The sequence below is a fragment of the Saimiri boliviensis genome, chromosome 7, assembly GCF_048565385.1.
Source record: "Saimiri boliviensis isolate mSaiBol1 chromosome 7, mSaiBol1.pri, whole genome shotgun sequence".
In the NCBI taxonomy this organism is placed as follows: domain Eukaryota; kingdom Metazoa; phylum Chordata; class Mammalia; order Primates; family Cebidae; genus Saimiri; species Saimiri boliviensis.
In genome coordinates, this window is record NC_133455.1 from 78,055,808 (window position 1) to 78,073,841 (window position 18,034).

General features: G+C 40.9%; 2 pseudogenes; both read right to left on the reverse strand.

Moving 5' to 3' along the window:
• Nucleotides 1–7,694: 7,694 nt before the first annotated feature.
• LOC120365020 (melanoma inhibitory activity protein 2-like) lies at nucleotides 7,695–10,387 on the reverse strand (annotated as a pseudogene).
• A 4,388-nt stretch (nucleotides 10,388–14,775) lies between these two features.
• On the reverse strand, nucleotides 14,776–16,538 carry LOC101045773 (actin, cytoplasmic 1 pseudogene; annotated as a pseudogene).
• Nucleotides 16,539–18,034: the final 1,496 nt, after the last annotated feature.

Consider the following 18,034-nt stretch of genomic DNA (forward strand, 5'->3'; position numbering starts at 1 on the left):
GAGTAGTATTCCATGGTGTGTGTGTGTGTGTGTGTGTGTGTGTGTGTGTGCGCGCATATCACATTTTCCTTATCCACTCATTTACTGTTGGTCATTTGGGTTGGTTCTATATTTTTGCAATTGGGAATTGGGAATGCACTCTTTCAGTTTAAACTGGAATCACTGGTATGGTTTTCTGCAAGTTTTAGGTGGGTTGCGTAAAGCCAGGGCAGGCAAGCTGTCTGGGTGAAACTGGGGTTTCCAGTTCCATTTGTTTACTGTGTATAGGCATAGCCACAAGCTGTGTATTAGTGCTTGAGATCACAGTGAAGTATGAGGAGGTAGAGCAAGTAACTGCTGAAGTGGCATGATTCGAGGGTCCCTGAGAAGCTCCTCCACCAGAATGGCTCTCTTATTGGACTTTCTACAGTGCTTGGAATACTACTCAGCCATAAAAAGGAGCGGAATAATGGCATTTGCAGCAACCTGGATAGAATTGGAGACCATTATTCTAAGTGGAGTGACTCAGGAATGGAAAACCAAACATCATATGCTCTCATTCATAAGTGGGAGCCAAGCTGAGGACACAAAGGCATAAGAAGGAGATAATGGACTTCAGGGATTCAGGGGAAATGGTGGGAGGCAGGTAAGGGATAAAACACTACACATTGGATACAGTGTACACTGCTCAGCTGATAGGCGCACCAAAATCTCAGAAATTATCACTAAAGAACTTTTCTATGTAACCAAACACCAGTTGTTCCCCAAAACCCTATTGAAATAAAAAGAAAAAATAAAGGAAGAGTGCATTCCCAGTGAGTGGACTACCGAAGGGCTTGATGTCTCCCCAGGCACCTTCACAGGAAATGCTTCCACCATCTCTGGTTGAATCAGGTTCTCCTGTGCTGCATTCGCAAATCACTTCACACTCTGTACAGCACTCTGAAGTTTACAATGCCATTTCAAATACATTCTCTCATCTGCAGTTTGTAAATTACATATTCTTTCCTCATTCCATAGGCAAGAAAACAAAGGGTCAAAGAGTGAAAGTGACAGAGCTGGAAGTGAAGCTCAAATCTTCTGCTTCCCAATGAGGGCTCTTTCTCTATACCACACTTGCCTAGAATTTCACAGCTCTTACTCTCACAGACTTCAGCTAAAGGGACTTCAGTAGATGCAATCCATCTTACTTTCATCCCGCGTGCCATGGCTCTTTACTTTGGTTCATCGTTCTTCATTTTGCTATGTTAACCTCATCAAACTTAATTAAGGGAGGGACTCCGAAAAGATGGCAGAACTGGAAGCACCAAGAATCTGTCCTTTTTCCTACACACAACAATGTCACTAGCAGAATCTGTCTACCCCATCTTATACCATCCACAAAAATTAAATCAAAATGAACTAGAGACTTAAGTGCAAGATCTGAAACACAAAACTCCTAGAAGAAAACATGGAGAAAATGCTTCCTGACACTGGTCTCAACAATGAAAAATTGACAATGGTAAATTTTATATGTATTTACAATTCTACAATTCTTAAAAATTAATAAAAAAAAAAAAGAATCAAGCCAGGTTTTCAAGTACAAGTAATGCCCTCTGAAAAGAATTCAACATTCAAATTATGCAGTTTGCCAAAATAATATTATCACTTCTATTAGGCCATTCTTGCAGTGCTATTAAAAAAAAACCTGGGGCAGGGTGATTTATAAGAAAAGAGGTTTAGTCACCTCACAGTTCTGCAGGCTTTACAGGGAGCATGGTGCTGGCATCTGCTTAGGTTCTAGGGAAGCCTCAGGAAGCTTACGATCATGACAGAAGGTGAAAAGGGACTAGGCACATCACATGGGGAAAGCAGGAAAGCAGGAGAGACGGGGCGGGAGAGACAGAGAGAGAGAGAGAGAGAGAGAGAGGAGGGGAGGCACCACATAGTTTTAAATGATAGATCTTGCAAGAACTCACCATTACAAACATAGCACCAAGCCATGAGGAATCTGCCCCATGACCCAAACATCTTCTACCAGGCCCCACCTCCAGCACTGGGGATTATAATTCAATATGAGATTTGGGTAGGAACAAATATTCAAATGATATAACCATTCATATATGTTTTCTTCTCTCTCTTTCTCTCTCTCTCTTTTTCGTTTCTTTTTTTGAGACAGAATCTCACTCTGTCACCCAGGCAGGAGTACAGTGGTACCATCTCAGCTCACTGCAACCTCCAGTTCCCAGGTTCAAGCCGCCTGAGTAGCTGGGATTACAGGTGTATGCCATCACGACTGGCCAAATTTTTGTATTTTTTAGTAGAGAAGGGTTTTCATCATGTTGGCCAGACTGGTCTCGAACTCCTGACCTCAGATCCACCTGCTTCAGCCTCCCAAAGTCCTGGGATTACTTGTGCAAGCCACTGCATCTAGCGCATTCATGTTTTCAAAAGATATTTATTGAGCATCCACCATATGCCAGAAACAGTACTCCAGTATGCTTCATCAATTTGTAGGTCAGAAGTAGGACCAGAAATGAATAACAAGAACACAGTGTAGTGAATGCTCTGACCAAATGATTCCTGAGGTACTGGGGAGCCATTGGAAGGGGACTCAATGTGGCCTTGAGAAGGGTGTGAAGGGAAACTTTCCCAGGATGATGCTGTAGCTGTTTTAAAGGTCGAAAAGGCTGGATGCAGTGGCTCATTCCTGTAATCCCGGCACTTCAGAAGGCCAAGGCAGGTGGATGGCTTGGAGCCTAGGAGAAAATAGAAAAAAAAAATAGCCAGGGATGTGGCATGTGCGTATGGGTCCAGCTACTCAGGAGGCTGAGGTGAGAGGATTGCTTGAGGCAGGAGGTCGAGGCTGCAGTGAGCCTTGTTAGAGCCACTACACCTCACCCAGGGTGACAGAACAAGACCCTGTCACATAAATAAATGAATAAATAAATTAATAAAGGTTGAAAAGATGTTAGCCAGGCAAAACAATGCCGGTAGGGTGGGGATAGTGTATGTTTGCACGCATGTGGTGTGTGTGTGTGTTCTATGGGGACCCACTTGGAACTCCAGAGTTGCTATGAAGATTATTTTATGCTGAAGACAGTTAAAAGTCAAAGGATGAGAAAGAAGCCACTCAGAGCTTTTCTTATCTGAATCAAAGGGGCAGTTTCTGGGTAAAGGGGCTACTGTAAATCTCTTCTCCAGAGGATTTTCATGGCTGTGAGGGAGATGGAAAGACCACTTGCACCTGCAAAAACAAACATCATCACAACTTTCTTATTTCCCATTTGCTCACCTAAAATCCCATTTGTCTTTTCTAAAGAAACCTATTGGTTCTTCCCAGAGAAGCCTCTTCTCCCCATTCCCTTTTTCCTACTAAGTTAGGCAAATAAACCTCTAACTCTAACCATGAGGGAGTGAACTACTTCTTCGGTTAGCTATTACATATTACACTTTTCTTCCTCCAGCGAATCTGTATTAGTTTAACTCGCACACCTCTGGAGAATGAACCTAGGAGCGTACAGAAGTTTTTCCTTCCTGACAGTTTGAAGCAGAAGCATGGTCCCTGCAAAAGTATGAAGGTGACTGGGGAGTGCAAGACACATAGTGGGGAGCAGTAAGAACTGAGTACGGCAGGAGCCGATGCAAGGAGGAGTGGTGGCTGCATTTTTATGGAGGTCAGTCATGAAGGGCCCTCATCTCTGTCACAAATGTACCTCATCCAACATAACAAAAGTCACTGCTGGAGGTCGGGCACATTACACCTGTAACCCAGCACCTTGGGAGGCTGAAGCGAGCGGATCACTTGAGACCAGGAATTCAAGACCAGCCTGGCCAACATGGTGAAACCCCGTCTCTACTAAAAATACAAAAAATTTGGCCGGGCATGGTGGTGGGCACCTGTAATCCCAGCTGCTCAGGAAGCTGAGACAGGAGAATGGCTTGAACCTGGGAGGCAGAGGTTGCAGTGAGCTGACAGCGTGCCATTGCACTCCAGCCCGGGCAACAGAGAGAGACTCCCTCTCGAAAACAAAACAAAACAAGAATTACTGCTGGCACCTCAGGAATCTGAAAGGATGTAAGATATGGCCAAAGTCAACAGGGCACGGTGGCTCACATCTGTAATCTCAGCACTTTGGAAAGTCGAGGCAGGTGGATCACAAGGTCAGGAGTTCGAGACCAGACTGCCCAACATGGTGAAAACCTGTCTCTACTAAAAATTCAAAAATTAGCTGGGTGAGGTGACACACACCTGTAATCCCAGCCACTCAGGAGGCTCAGGCAGGAGAATCGCTTGAACCTGGGAGAGGGAGGTTGCAGTGAGCTGAGATGACACCACTGTATTCCAGCCCGGGCAACAGAGGGAGACTCCATCTCAGAAAAAAAAAAAAATATATGGCCAAAGTAAAGACAAGTTGTGTCTGCTACTCTGTATCTGAGTGTACTTATAGAAAGGGATTTGCAAACTATTTTTTATTATAACCCCATCAGTAAAAATTTTGAACATGCAGTCTCAATATCTGCATACTTATTGTTATAAACTACATATAGGTACTACTGTGGTAATGCTTTCTTTACAAAATACAACATACTCAAAAGTAGAAATTAAATAAAGAACATAGACATTACAATATTGTCTTTCCAAACTCCAACAGATCATCTTATATCCCATGAGATGAAGATTTCTCACTATGGAAAATGCTGGCCCACAGCATATGGAATAAGACATACATCGAATTCTGAGGTCTTTTAAGAAAAATTCGGGCTGGGTGCAGTGGCTCACATCTGTAATTCCAGCACTTTGGGAGGCCAAGGCAGGCAGATCAACTGAAGTCAGGAGTTCGAGACCAGCTTAACCAACATGGTGAAACCCTGTCTCTACTAAAATACAAAAGCTAGCCAGGTGTGGTGGCACCTGGGTGAGAAATGAGAATTGCTTGAACCCAGGAGGTGGAGGTTGCCATGAGTCAAGATCGTACCACTGCACTCCAACCTGGATGACGAAGTAATACTAAGGTGACCAACATGCTGAGTGCTAATCCACAAGCCGCAATGTTTTAATTTTCTTTTTCAAATATTTCTGTAATTTCTGAAAAGTTTTTCTAGTAAACATGCCTTCTTTAAATGGAAAAAACAACAAAAGCATTTTCACCTAAAAGCAAAGCAGAGAAAAAAGCCCAAAAGTGTTAGAGAGGACCAATGGCTAATCCTGAATGAAAACAGGATCAAAATGTCTTAGAGTGAATTACAACAGTGCAGAGGAGGTAAAGATCACTGGAAATGGGAAATTCAGGAATGAAAAGCCAGAGTGTTGGATCAATTCTGTTTAAGGGCTCTGAATTCCCTAAGATAGTAGCAGGATTTAGGACAGAGGGAAAAACGATAGTCAGGGGCCAAGCACTTCAATAGATGTCAACAAGAATGAGAACAGTAGAACTAGACTTTGACTTTCAAACTTTTTTCTTTTGAAAGTGTCACAAGAAAACATGAACAACATAAAAGAAAACTTTTAAACTTACAAATTTTATGTACCTGGAAACAACCATTCTTAAAACATATTTAGGGGTGGGTCATGCTGGCACACACCTGTAGTCCCAGCTACTCAGGAGGCTGGGGCAGGAGGATTGCTTGAGCCCAAGAGTTTGAAGTTGCAGTGAGCCATGATCACAGCACTGCACTCCAGTTTGGGTAACAGAATGAGATTCTGTCAGAAAAACAAAACAAAACAAAACAAAAACTAAATTCCAAAACAAACACAAACACACGTAGGTATTAATCAGTGCCCTAGTGTTGCACATTTGTTTCTGATATTTCATTGTTATACACGGCACATCTATAAACATTCTCAGAGCTCCATCTCTGAGTACCTCAGTACCTCCTTAGGATAAATTCTTAGACATGCAATTGCAAGGTTAAAAATCATGTACATTTTTAAGACTTAACATATTTGGTCAAGTTTACTCCTCTAAAATGTCAAATGTATAATTTTTAAATGTTAAAAAGTATTCTCATATAAATATAGAGTAAGTGCAGGTCAAGTTTTTATTTTAACTCATTAATGAGGAAACCAGGAGGAGAACAAAGCCAGTTCAAAGAAAGACATGAGAAATTATGTGTGTGTACATGCACACAGACACACACACAGACACACACACACACACACAAAAGCGATGTATAACTGTATGCATATATGTATTATGCATATTTATCAATATATGTATATACATATAATATGAATAAGTATATACATATATTATGTACCTATATGTATATACACATGAATCTATGTGTATATATTATGTACATATATCTATAGAGGCATATATTATGTGCACATATTATGTATAAATCTATAATATATACACAATATATACATATATTGTGTATATATGTATATATATCCCATAATGTATATGATATATATATACATGTTGTATGTATATTATGTATATATACTACAGAATATACATATACATAAATACATACATATCTAAGAAAAATAATACTATAATCATTATAAATTTATTGCTAATTTAGATATTCATCTAATTAATGTCCTACAGGGTGATAAACCGTAACTTTTGGTGCTATCTTCTTTACAAAGCAGAAGTCATTTTTGTGCAGGACAGAAATTATCTCTCTGTTGGACAAAAATATTAACATTTTACCAAGCTAACATCTGAATTTACAGTTGTAAAATGTGCAAATCAATAATAACGAGTCAGGATTCAATTCACCTTAGATGGGCTAGTTACACAATGCCCTGACATGAAAACCAATCGTGCAATCCTATTTTACCTTCCAAGTTCTGGAAAATCTTTTTCTGACCAAAGGCCATCCCGATTTACAGTCCTCACTGGTCATATGTGAAAGGACCTGTCTGGTCCCTCGTGATTACTATTATGTTTTAAAAATGCTTGCCAATTTCATATAGAAAAATGAAATCTCATATTTTAAGTTTTAGTATTAATGTGACTGAACATTTCTGTCATAGTCTAATTGAACATTTCTTCTTCTTTTTTTAAAAAAAAATCTATTGATATCTTTTGCTCATGTTCTAGTGGTATATTTGTATTAGTCTTTTCCTTCTTGATTCATGTTTTTTGATATATTCCTACCAAGTTTTTTCTTAAATTATATATTAATTTATATTTTCTTCTATTTTTGTTTCCTTGGAATTTTTTTCATTTTCTTTCATTTCATTTTTTTAAATGAACTTTTAGAGCTTTTGAGGTTTGCAGAAAAACTGAACAGAAAGTACAGAGTTCCCATATACCCTTTTCCTGCCCCACCCACAGACACAGTTTCCCCTATTATTAACATCTGGCATTAGTGTGGCGAATCTGATACAATTGATGAACCAATGCTGATACATTATTATCAACTGAACTCATAGTTCACATTAGGGTTTTTAATGGAAAAACTAGCTGATTTTATTGTAACCAATGCCAAACAAGTCTTTAGATCAACTAAAATTTATTTAATTAAGCATAAAGTTACTTTCACATTTGTCTACAACCACAATAAATACAGTTCTTGGCATAAAGATACAGCCTTTAGAATTCAAAGCTTCTGCACCTGCAAGATTACTTATATAAAACTCTCACTATTGTTTATATATTGGTGGATTAATCAAATTAAAATAGTTATACTATCTAGAATAAAATAAAATGGAAATAATTTACTCATAAGATTTATATTTAAATCATCTTTATTTATAAAATACTAGCCTGGAATTATAATGCCATTAAGCTTCCATTTTAGCAAAAGTGTAAGTAAAGTAAATATAAGTAACAGTTATACAGTAAGAGCAGTTAATTTAAATTGAAAATAATAGCAGTCAAAATCATTTTTGAAGAGAGCAAAAAATATTGTGAAGTTTCTTGCTGTGGTCCTGGATGTTCAGTTGCAGGCTCATTTGAAGGTGGACTCAGCCCTGAAGGACTCACTTCTGCAGTGGAGGTGGGAGGAAAAATCCAGGTCTTGGGGAAGGTGAGGAGGAAAACTCCTCGGTGGATACACGTTTCTCACTGTTCAATTAGGTTGGTAAAAGACGTTTTATAACTTTGAGAACCTGCACTGTGCCCTAATAAATCATTAAATTTATAACTTCCATTACCTATTATTTTAGTTGAAAACTGACACCAGAATAATTACTTGATCTAACAAACTAATTTTTACAACATTGAGAAAAATGTATCTCTCCAAATACTGATGATTAAAGGAAAATCATTAATTTTTAATGTAATTTTTGTCCTGTTCTATTTTGAAAGGTGAACTATTTCAAAATACATAAAACTTACTGTAGAAATAATATTTTTTCTTTCATTATCAGAGTCCTTCTCCAAAAACATTTTCATGTAATATGACTTTCACCAAACTTAAAATTCATATCAGTGATTCCCAATTCTGATTTAATATTACACTAAAACATTTCCAGTTATATCAAAAACCACCTTAAAATTCCCCCAAACAGAATTCATTTTAATTCGCTTTAAACTTTAAAAAGAGAGGAGAAACAAGGGAAGGAATGACTAGATGAGACATTCATAGCCAAACCTAGTATTTGGTAACCACATATTTCTTCTGCAGAACCCTATAGTTCAAAATGGTAAAGTATGAATATAAAGCCAATATATTATTCCTTTTTTTCTTATGTGAAGCTTTAAAAGAATTCAGTAAATACAACAATTAGATCAAACATAATAAATGCATTTTAAGTTTTAAATAAGTAGATTTTTTTCAAAAAGTTCAAATTTAAACTCTAGTTCAGTTAATTTTTGTCTGTTGTGAGCATTTTCTTTCCTTAAATCATGGAGATGTCTTTCAGCAGTTCGAGCTGCAAACCAATTATCATGCGCTTTGTTCTCATAGGAAATAGTGCGCTTTTGATAATAATGCATCGTTCTCTCCAATTCTTCTTCAAGATCGTTGGCTCGCTTTCTATAGGTCTCTAGCTTTGCGGTGGCATGGCTGATCCTTTTATCTACCTTAGAAAGTTTCTCTTCTGTCTCTAACTGGCAGTTTTCCTCTGTTGTCAATTTTCTGTAGAGTTTCATTTCATTTTCTTGATATGATTCAGTCATTAAGTTTCTGTTGAAGCTTCTGAGTCTCACTTTCAAAATGTGTGTTTTCTGACTGCAAAGATGCTTGTTCAGTCTTTTTTAATACGTTCGGTAAGTTCTTCCTTCATTTTATCAACTTTAGATAACTGAATATTAATTTGGGTTCTTTCTCTTTCTAAGCTTTTGAAAGAACCATTGAACTTAGCAGCATCAATCAATTTCTTCAAAGCTCTGTTTGGAGGATGATCTAAGTACACACCATTTGCTGATTCACTGTTCTGTTCTGACTCCTTGTCTTCATCCGTTCTGTCTTCTCCAAGCATAGCTGCCCAATCTTTCATCTTCAGCAAGTGTTCAGTCAGAGTCTTGATGAGATTGCCTTTAGCACTGAGAACTTGTTCTGCGTGTACTTTGGGGTGTTCCAATGTTATTTTCTGTTTATTAAGTTCACTCACTTGTTCTTTCCACACTTCAGCTTCTTGCAAAAGCTGTCTCTGGCTTTCCTGAAGTTGAGAATTTTCATCCAAAGCATCCTTTATTGCTATCGTCAGCGGTTCTTCATTCATTGGAAATAAAGTCTTGAAGGTCATTTTGGCTTCAGCTACTTGTGATTTGAGGGATTTTGACTCATCTTCTAGAGACTGTCTCCTTTTTGAAATATCCACCATCATTTCATTTTGTTGAGACTGTTTCAACTTCTCTTAACTCTTTTACTAGACATAGTATTTCTTCCTCAAGTTCCTCATTGGACCTGTTCAGCTTTTCACAGGTTGCCTCCAAACTTTGTGCTTCTGTTGCCTCCTTCTCAAAGCTGGCGTCCTTTAAAGATGACTCCACTTCATGGCCTTCATACTTTTTTTGAATAATGCTCAGTTTTTCAAGTAGTTGACATTTTTCCTCAATTAGTCTAGACAGTGTTTCAGCAAGCTTTTTCTCTCTTCGCACATAAAGTTGACTCCTAACTGATCTAAAACCTCTCCACAAAAAAAAAAGAGAATAGCAAAAAATCCAAACATAGCTGCCCCTATCACCCATTCCCATGGAAAACCGTAAGAATTAGAATCTGCTCCCGTACTTTGACGCAGTGCTGCCACGACCCTGTGTGGCACCTCCAGAACCAGCCTCAAGTATGGCTCAGGGGTAGCCTGGGGCTCCTCCATAGGGCCAAGGCTGCTCTGGTGGTTGCCGCAGTAACCGGGGCCTGTAGGGGCCACAACAAAGGGCAGAGAACAGACAGCCTTCTGTCTGGATCCTGAACCCACAAGGGCAGCTGGAGCGGACCATTGCAGAGCAGGCTGTGGTGGGAGCTGGGAAATGCTGGGGAGCTGGAAGACTCGGGGGGAACAGGGGGATGCAGGCACCCACAGGCCTCACAGGCCCATGCTGCCTTTTTCTCTTTTATTTTTACTTTATTTTTAGATTGGGGTCTTGTCATGTTGTCCAGACTGGTCTTGAACTTTCAGCCTCCAGCGATCGTCCACCTTCCTCAACTAATTTTGGCATTTCAACTTCTACACTTCCCCCCAACTAGAATAATTTTGCAGTTTCAAAATCATATTCATTCTTTTTTGACTAAGCATTTGTCAGTACCATAACTGAAAAGGCTCTTCCACCTTTAATTATCCTTACTACTTCTATAATACTGAATTACATAGTCTCACACATAAATTACGCAAAACACAATTTTACAGGCATGTTTCTCATTGAATTATATATACTTTTGAACTAAGACTGGTCTTACTCATCTTTATATGTCCACATTAGTAGAATGCAATTAACAAGACACAACACTTACGATACTTATGGGGTTTTTTGCTTAGAAAAATGTCTCAAGTCATAGATACATATATTTTTAAATAAATTTTGAGATTTCCTTTTAAAGAGCCTTTAGACAATTTTTTTTTAAAGTTTGTAGCTGCTCATCTGATTCCTCATTTCAGGACTTCAATAAATAAGATAATACCTAATAAATAAGTAATACCCAATAAGACCTTCAGGCCCATATTTGCTGTCAGTGGCTAGGGGTAGGAGCATACATTAAGTAGAAGGCTACAGCTGGAAAAAGTCTGGCAGTCAGGATATGACTTATTCTACACTTGCCACCAAGTAGCTAATTTAACACTTACACACATCATTTAACTTTCCTTACTCTGTTGCCCAAGCTGGAATGCAGTGCTGCAATCCAGGTCCACTGCAACTTCCACCTTCGGGGTTCAAGCGATCCTCCTGCGTCAGCCTCCAAAATAGCTGTGATTACTGGCATCCACCATCACACCAAGCTAATTTTTATATTTTCAGTGGAGATGAGTTTTCACCATGTTGGCCGGGCTGGTCTTGAACTCCTGACCTCTAGTGATCTGCTGCCTCGGTCTCCCAAAGTGCTGGGATTACAGTCATGAGTGACTGTGCCCAGCCCAGATCATTTAGCTTCTAAAGGCTATAGCTACTTCATCTAGAAAAGGAGTTTAGATTAAATGACTTCCCTATCTACCTCAGTTCTAATAACAGAAACAAAGTATATTCTTTTACGGCCTCTGATGTCAAAAGACTTCTGTAGAGTCATGTTAGGAAAGAGTAGTAAATGCAACATTCATCAAACATCAGCTCTAATTACTACAAAGGGCTCTGCTGACATTCCAGTTAGAATCACAAGGCAGGTTAGGATACAATTAACATCTCTAACAACACAACACAACAAACCAAATACTTCAACTAACACAAATCGTTAGTGCACTAATTTTAGAGTCAGAGGGTAAATCACAAGAAACATTAAGTCTCAGAAAACATACTCCGTGATAGGGGTCTGCACCTGTGGCCCATCACCCATCCATTTGTATTAATAAAGTTTGAGCACAGCCATGCCCATGTGTTTACTTGTTGTCTATGGATGCTCCTGCATTACAAGAGTGGGGCTGAGTAGCTATGACAGAAAACATGGCCCTGCAGAGCCCAAATAATTAACTATCTGGCTCTTTGCAGAAAGTTTGCCAACTCTGGTCCTAGGGAACTATAAAAAAATGCAATTGGGAGTGGTTTTAAGAAGTTTTGGCTAATGTTGACAAAAGAATGCCCCAGAAGCTATTAAATGCTATATGTTTCAAAAGCATCAGGCTGGGAGTGGTGGCTCATGCTTGTCATCCCAACACTCTGGGAGCCAGTGCAGGAGAATCACTTAAGCCCTGCAGTTTCAGACCAGCCTTAGCAACAGCCTGAGACCTCATCTCTGGGAAAAAAAAAGTAAAAAAAATTAGCCAGGTGTGGTGGTGCACACCTGTAGTCCCAGCTAACTCTCAAGGCTGAGGAGGAAGGATTGCTTGAACCCAGGAGGTAGAGGTTGCAGTAAGCCATGATCATGCCACTGCCCTCCAGCCTGGGCGACAGACTGAGAGGCGGTCTCAAAAATAAAAAATATTTTAAAAGCATCAGATAGGCTTGCTCTGCAAAGACCTTAGATTTTCGTAGTCAGAAATACCTAGAATTGTTTGAATTTCAGTCGTGACAAGTTATTTAAAATCCTCAGTCTTAGCTAAAAATGGAATTTGAGGCTGCAAAGAAGACAATAGATCATAACATAAACTGCATGGTGTACAGTCTAGAACAGTCTTACTTTCCCACAATTTCTTAAACTCCAAAGAAAGTAAAGATGGGAGAGGAATGCACTTTCACAAACTGGTGAATGATGCCACCCAATGATGAATATAACATTCTCAAAGGAGAGAAATTGAAATTAAGAAGAAAAAGAAGGAAAAAAAACTGGCCCTACAAAGAGCTTTCACAACTAGGGACTTAGCCTGAAAAACAGAGATTTTTAATAGATAAGATTTTTTAAGGAAAAAGATACACCATTTTGCTCCACTTTGATAATGTGGTAGGAGTTATTAAGAAATTATTTTAGGCTAGCCGGGCGCGGTGGCTCAAGCCTGTAATCCCAGCACTTTGGGAGGCCGAGGCGGGTGGATCACGAGGTCGAGAGATCAAGACCATCCTGGTCAACGTGGTGAAACCCCGTCTCTACTAAAAATACAAAAAATTAGCTGGGCATGGTGGCGCGTGCCTGTAGTCCCAGCTACTCAGGAGGCTGAGGCAGGAGAATTGCTTGAACCCAGGAGGCGGAGGTTGCGGTGAGCCGAGATCGCGCCATTGCACTCCAGCCTGGGTAACAAGAGCAACACTCTGTCTCAAAAAAAAAAAAAAAAAAAAAAAAAAAAAAAAAATTATTTTAGGCTAATAGAAAGGAAAAGGGGTCCTTCGAAGGTTTTTCGCAGCTCCAAAAACATTTCTTGTCTTTCGGAGGTGGAGGTGGGTGGATCACCTGAGGTCTGGAGTTCAAGACCAGCCTGGCCATCATGGTGAAACCCCATCTTTAAAAACAAACAAATAAACCCTGGCTCTTAGTCGTGGGCTGGGAACCTTTAAGATGTAAATGCAAGCCCTAGAAACAGGGTCCACCCAACTTCATGATTCCCACCGTTGTCCCTTTGCCCTTGATACAACATGTGTCTAACAGCATGGCCTCCCACACAGATCACTATGTGGAGGCTGTTTTATCTAATTCAACTCGAAACAAAAACCTGGTGTTCCTCCACTGATCAAAGCTGCATCAGTAACAAGGCAGTATCCCAAGTAAAAAGCCAGAACAAGGACTCTAAATATCACTCAGCCAGAATTCTGATAGAACTTTAACAAAGGTTATACATTAAATGGGGGTCGAGTCTCAGTGGCTGAAGTCTGTAATCACAACACTTTGGGTGGTCAAAGTGGGTGGATCACTTGAGGTCAGGAGTTCGAGACCAGCCTGGCCAAATAGTGAAACCCTGTCTCTACTAAAAATAGAAAAATTAGCTGAGTATGGCAGTGGGCGCCTGTAATCCCAGCTACTCAGGAGGCTGAGACACAAACATCGCTTGAACGTGGAAGGCAGAAGTTGCAGTGAGCCAAGATTGCACCAATGCACTCCAGCCAGTGCGATAGAGTGAGACACAATCTAAATAAATAAATAATAGAGTGAGACTCAATTTCAATAAATTAATAAATGGATGGATGGATGGATGGATAGATCGATATGGTAATTATCTTTTTAATCAAACTTGTAGTTTGTGTACTCACCAAGTTTTAAGTGGATCTAATTTTCAGAACACACATATTTGCTCTCAAGAACCTGTGTTTTTCATTGGATTTATTAAATGTTTTCATTTTTATCATTAATGATCTATCTCCCCATGAAGGCAAAACCGGATCTACCTTGACTACCACTGTCTCTCCAGTGCCATTTCAGCTGTATGGAATCTGGTATAAACTTATCTATCTACAAATGAAGAACCTGCTCTCAGACGGAGCAGGGGCTCATCCTGCCATCTAGCGGTCCACATGAGTATCAGCTCCGTTAAAAACAGTACTAACTATAGAGGGCAGGTATGCGTTCATACAGTCACTCCTTTGAAAGAGAAAAATTTTACGGTAATACAAGAAGTAACAAGAATAGGTAAGAGGTAAAAGACTAGGATGACTGTCACAATTGGATCCATCTCCTACATCTTCTAGAGAACTATGCAATGATCACTGATATCCAGAATAATGAGCATGGGACACTGTCACATTAGCAAAAAAGGTACCCAATCTTTTGGCTTCTCTGGGTCACATTGGAAAAAGAACAGTTGTCTTGGGCCACACATAAAATACACTTAACACTGACAATGGCTGATGAGCAGAAAATAATTGTAAAAAAAAATCTTATTTTATATATATATATATATTTTTTTTTCTTTTTTTTAAGGTGTGCACTTTATTCAACTGGTCTCAAGTCAGTGTACAGGTAAGCCCTCGCTGTCTCCACCCACTCCCAGGGACACCAAAAGCCTTCATACATCTCTAGTTGAGGGACAAAAAAAGGGGTAGCCACAGAGGCTAAAATCTTTTAAAATAAAACAAAATAAAAAAAGTATTAAGGCCAAATTTTAAAAAATTTTCATGACATAATTTACAACAAAAGCAATGCTGTTACCTCCCCTGTGTGGACTCAGGAGAGGCCTGGCCATTCTCCTTAGAGAGAAGTGGGGTGGCTTTTGGGAGGGCAAGGGACTTCCAGTAACAATACATCTCACGATATTTGGAATGACTTGAAAAAAAAAAAAAAAAAAAAAAAAAAAAAAAAAAAAACAATGTGCACAATCAAGTCCTCAGCCACACTGTAGAACTTTGGGGGATGCTCGCTCCAACTGACTGCTGTCACCTTCTCCGTTCCAGTTTTTAAAGCCTGAAAACAAGCCAAAAACAAAACAAAACAAAACAAAAAAACAAATAAAGCAATGCCAATCTCATCTTGTTTTCTGTGCAAGTTAGGTTTTGTCAAGAAAGGGTGTAACACAACTAAGTCACCTAGAAGCATTTGTGGTGGACGATGGAGGGGCCGGACTCGTCATAGTCCCGCTTGCTGATCCACATCTGCTGGAAGATGGACAGCGAGGCCAGGATGGAGCCACCGATCCACACGGAGTACTTGTGCTCGGGAGCAGCAATGATCTTGATCTTCATCGTACTGGGTGCCAGGGCAGTGATCTCTTTCTGCATCCTGTCAGCGATGCCAGGGTACATGGTGGTACCGCCAGACAGCACTGTGTTGGCATACAGGTCTTTGCGGATGTCCACATCACACTTCATGATGGAGTTGAAGGTAGTTTGGTGGATGCCACAAGATTCCATGCCCAGGAAAGAAGGCTGGAAGAGCGCCTCAGGGCAGTGGAACCACTCGTTGCCGATGGTGATGACCTGACCATCGGGCAGCTCATAGCTCTTCTCCAGGGAGGAGCTGGAGGCTGCCATGGCCATCTCCTGCTCCAAGTCCAGGGCAACGTAGCACAGCTTCTCCTTGATGTCATGCATGATTTCCCGCTCAGCCGTAATGGTGAAGCTGTAGCCGTGCTCAGTGAGGATCTTCATGAGGTAGTCAGTCAGGTCCCGGCCAGCCAGGTCCAGATGCAGGAGGGTGTGGGGAAGGGCATACCCCTCATAGATGGGCACAATGTGGGTGACCCCATTAGCGGAGTCCATCATGACGCCAATGGTACGGCCGGAGGCATACAAGGAAAGCACAGCCTGGATGGCTACATACATGGCTGGAGTGTTGAAGGTCTCAAACATGATCTGGGGCATCTTCTCACAGTTGGCCTTGGGGTTCAGGGGGGCCTCAGTAAGCAGCACGGGGTGCTCCTCAGGAGTCACATGCAGCTCGTAGAAAGTGTGGTGCCAGATCTTCTCCATGTCGTCCCAGTTGGTGACAATGCCATGCTCAATGGGGTACTTCAGGGTCAGGATGCCTCTCTTGCTCTGGGCCTCGTCACCCACATAGGAGTCCTTCTGACCCATGCCCACCATCATGCCCTGGTGCCTGGGGTGCCCCAAGATGGAAGGGAAGACGGCCCGGGGAGCATTGTCGCCCACGAAGCTGGCGTTGCACATGCGGGAGCCGTCGTCAACAACAAGTGCAGTGATATCATCCTCCATGGTGAGCTGGCGGCGAGTGTGGACAGGCGACAGAACAGCAAGGGCAAGGCTCTGTGCTCGCAAGGTGGACACGGTCTCAGCGGTCAATCTTATAATATTTTAAGAAAGTTTATGAATTTGTGTTGGGCCACATTCAAAGCCATCCTGCCATATGACTCATAGGGGGTGGATTGGACAAGCTTGTTTAAAGACATACTAAAGAAAATATTCTATTTGTCAAGCATTCTTGTTAACAAAAAAATTTTTTACCAAACTTCTTTCGGTGACATCTCTTAAGAAATTCTGCTCACTAATGTTTTAGAATTCTATATTCATAATCAGAAAGTACCAATATGCTCCCATCATCCATGCAATAGTAAACCTGTATTTCACAGTGTTATTAAATAGGGCTTACCTGATGTCTAGACCTATTTGGCAAATGCTAAGCTCAGCCTATGCTGACTTTTCTGCTAATGGCTGTAATAAAAGTTATTTTTACTCTATATAGTCAAGACAAAAATGCTAAAATATTGGGATTCTGCCCAGATGACCAAATAGAAACAGCTCCAGCGAGTGAGAGAGACACAGAAAGCAAGTAATCTCCGCATCTCCAAATGAGGTATGAGGTTAATTTCAATGGGATTGGTTGGACAGTGGGCATAGCCCAAAGAGGGCAAACCAAGGTTGGGTGGGGCACTGTTTCCACCCAGGAAGTGCATCTGACTGGAGCATCAGGGGCTTCCCCTCTCTGGCACACCAGTGCAGATACTGTGCTCCACCCAAAGTCTCTGCAACCCATAGACCAGGAGATCTTCACTGGGCTGAAAAGCACCCGAGTTACCTGCACAGAGCTGAATAGCAGCCCTGGTTGGTGCTGAAGATTGTCGGCACAGATCTAGGTGGATGCCTTGACAGGCTGGGAAAGCCTGCAGGACAGAGCTACTGGTCCTCTGGAGAGAGGGGGTGTTAAAAGCAGGGAGACAGGCAATAAGCTAGGGGAGTCCCTCCCCCACAAAGCCCAGCAGGCTGAAGCACTCTCACTTGAGGGTTTCACAGCCAGCACATCAGTTTGAGCTTGACCAGAAGGATAGAATTCAGTGGGGGGAAGGAAGGGCATCTGCCATTACAGAGGCAGGCCTAATCTTTCTGTGTAAACAAAAGACACGGGAAGCCTACATAGTAGCTGGACTGTGGCAGCAGTGCCTCTACAGGCAGACAAGGGACAGACTCCATCCTCAAGCGGCTCCCAGAGATCAAAGCTAGAAAAATCCAAGAAGATGGGAAGAAACTGGAGCAAAAAGGATGAAACTATCAAAGACTAGAACACCTGTCCTCCTTCAAGGGATCATAACTCCTCACCATCAAGGAAACAAAACAAAATAGAGAATTAGTTTGACGAATTGACAGAAGCAGGCTTCAGAAGGTAGGTAATAACAAACTTCTCAGAGCTAAAGAAAAATGTTCTAACCCAATGCAGAGAAACTAAAAACCTTGAAAAAAGGTAAGATGAAATGCTAACTAGAATAACCAGC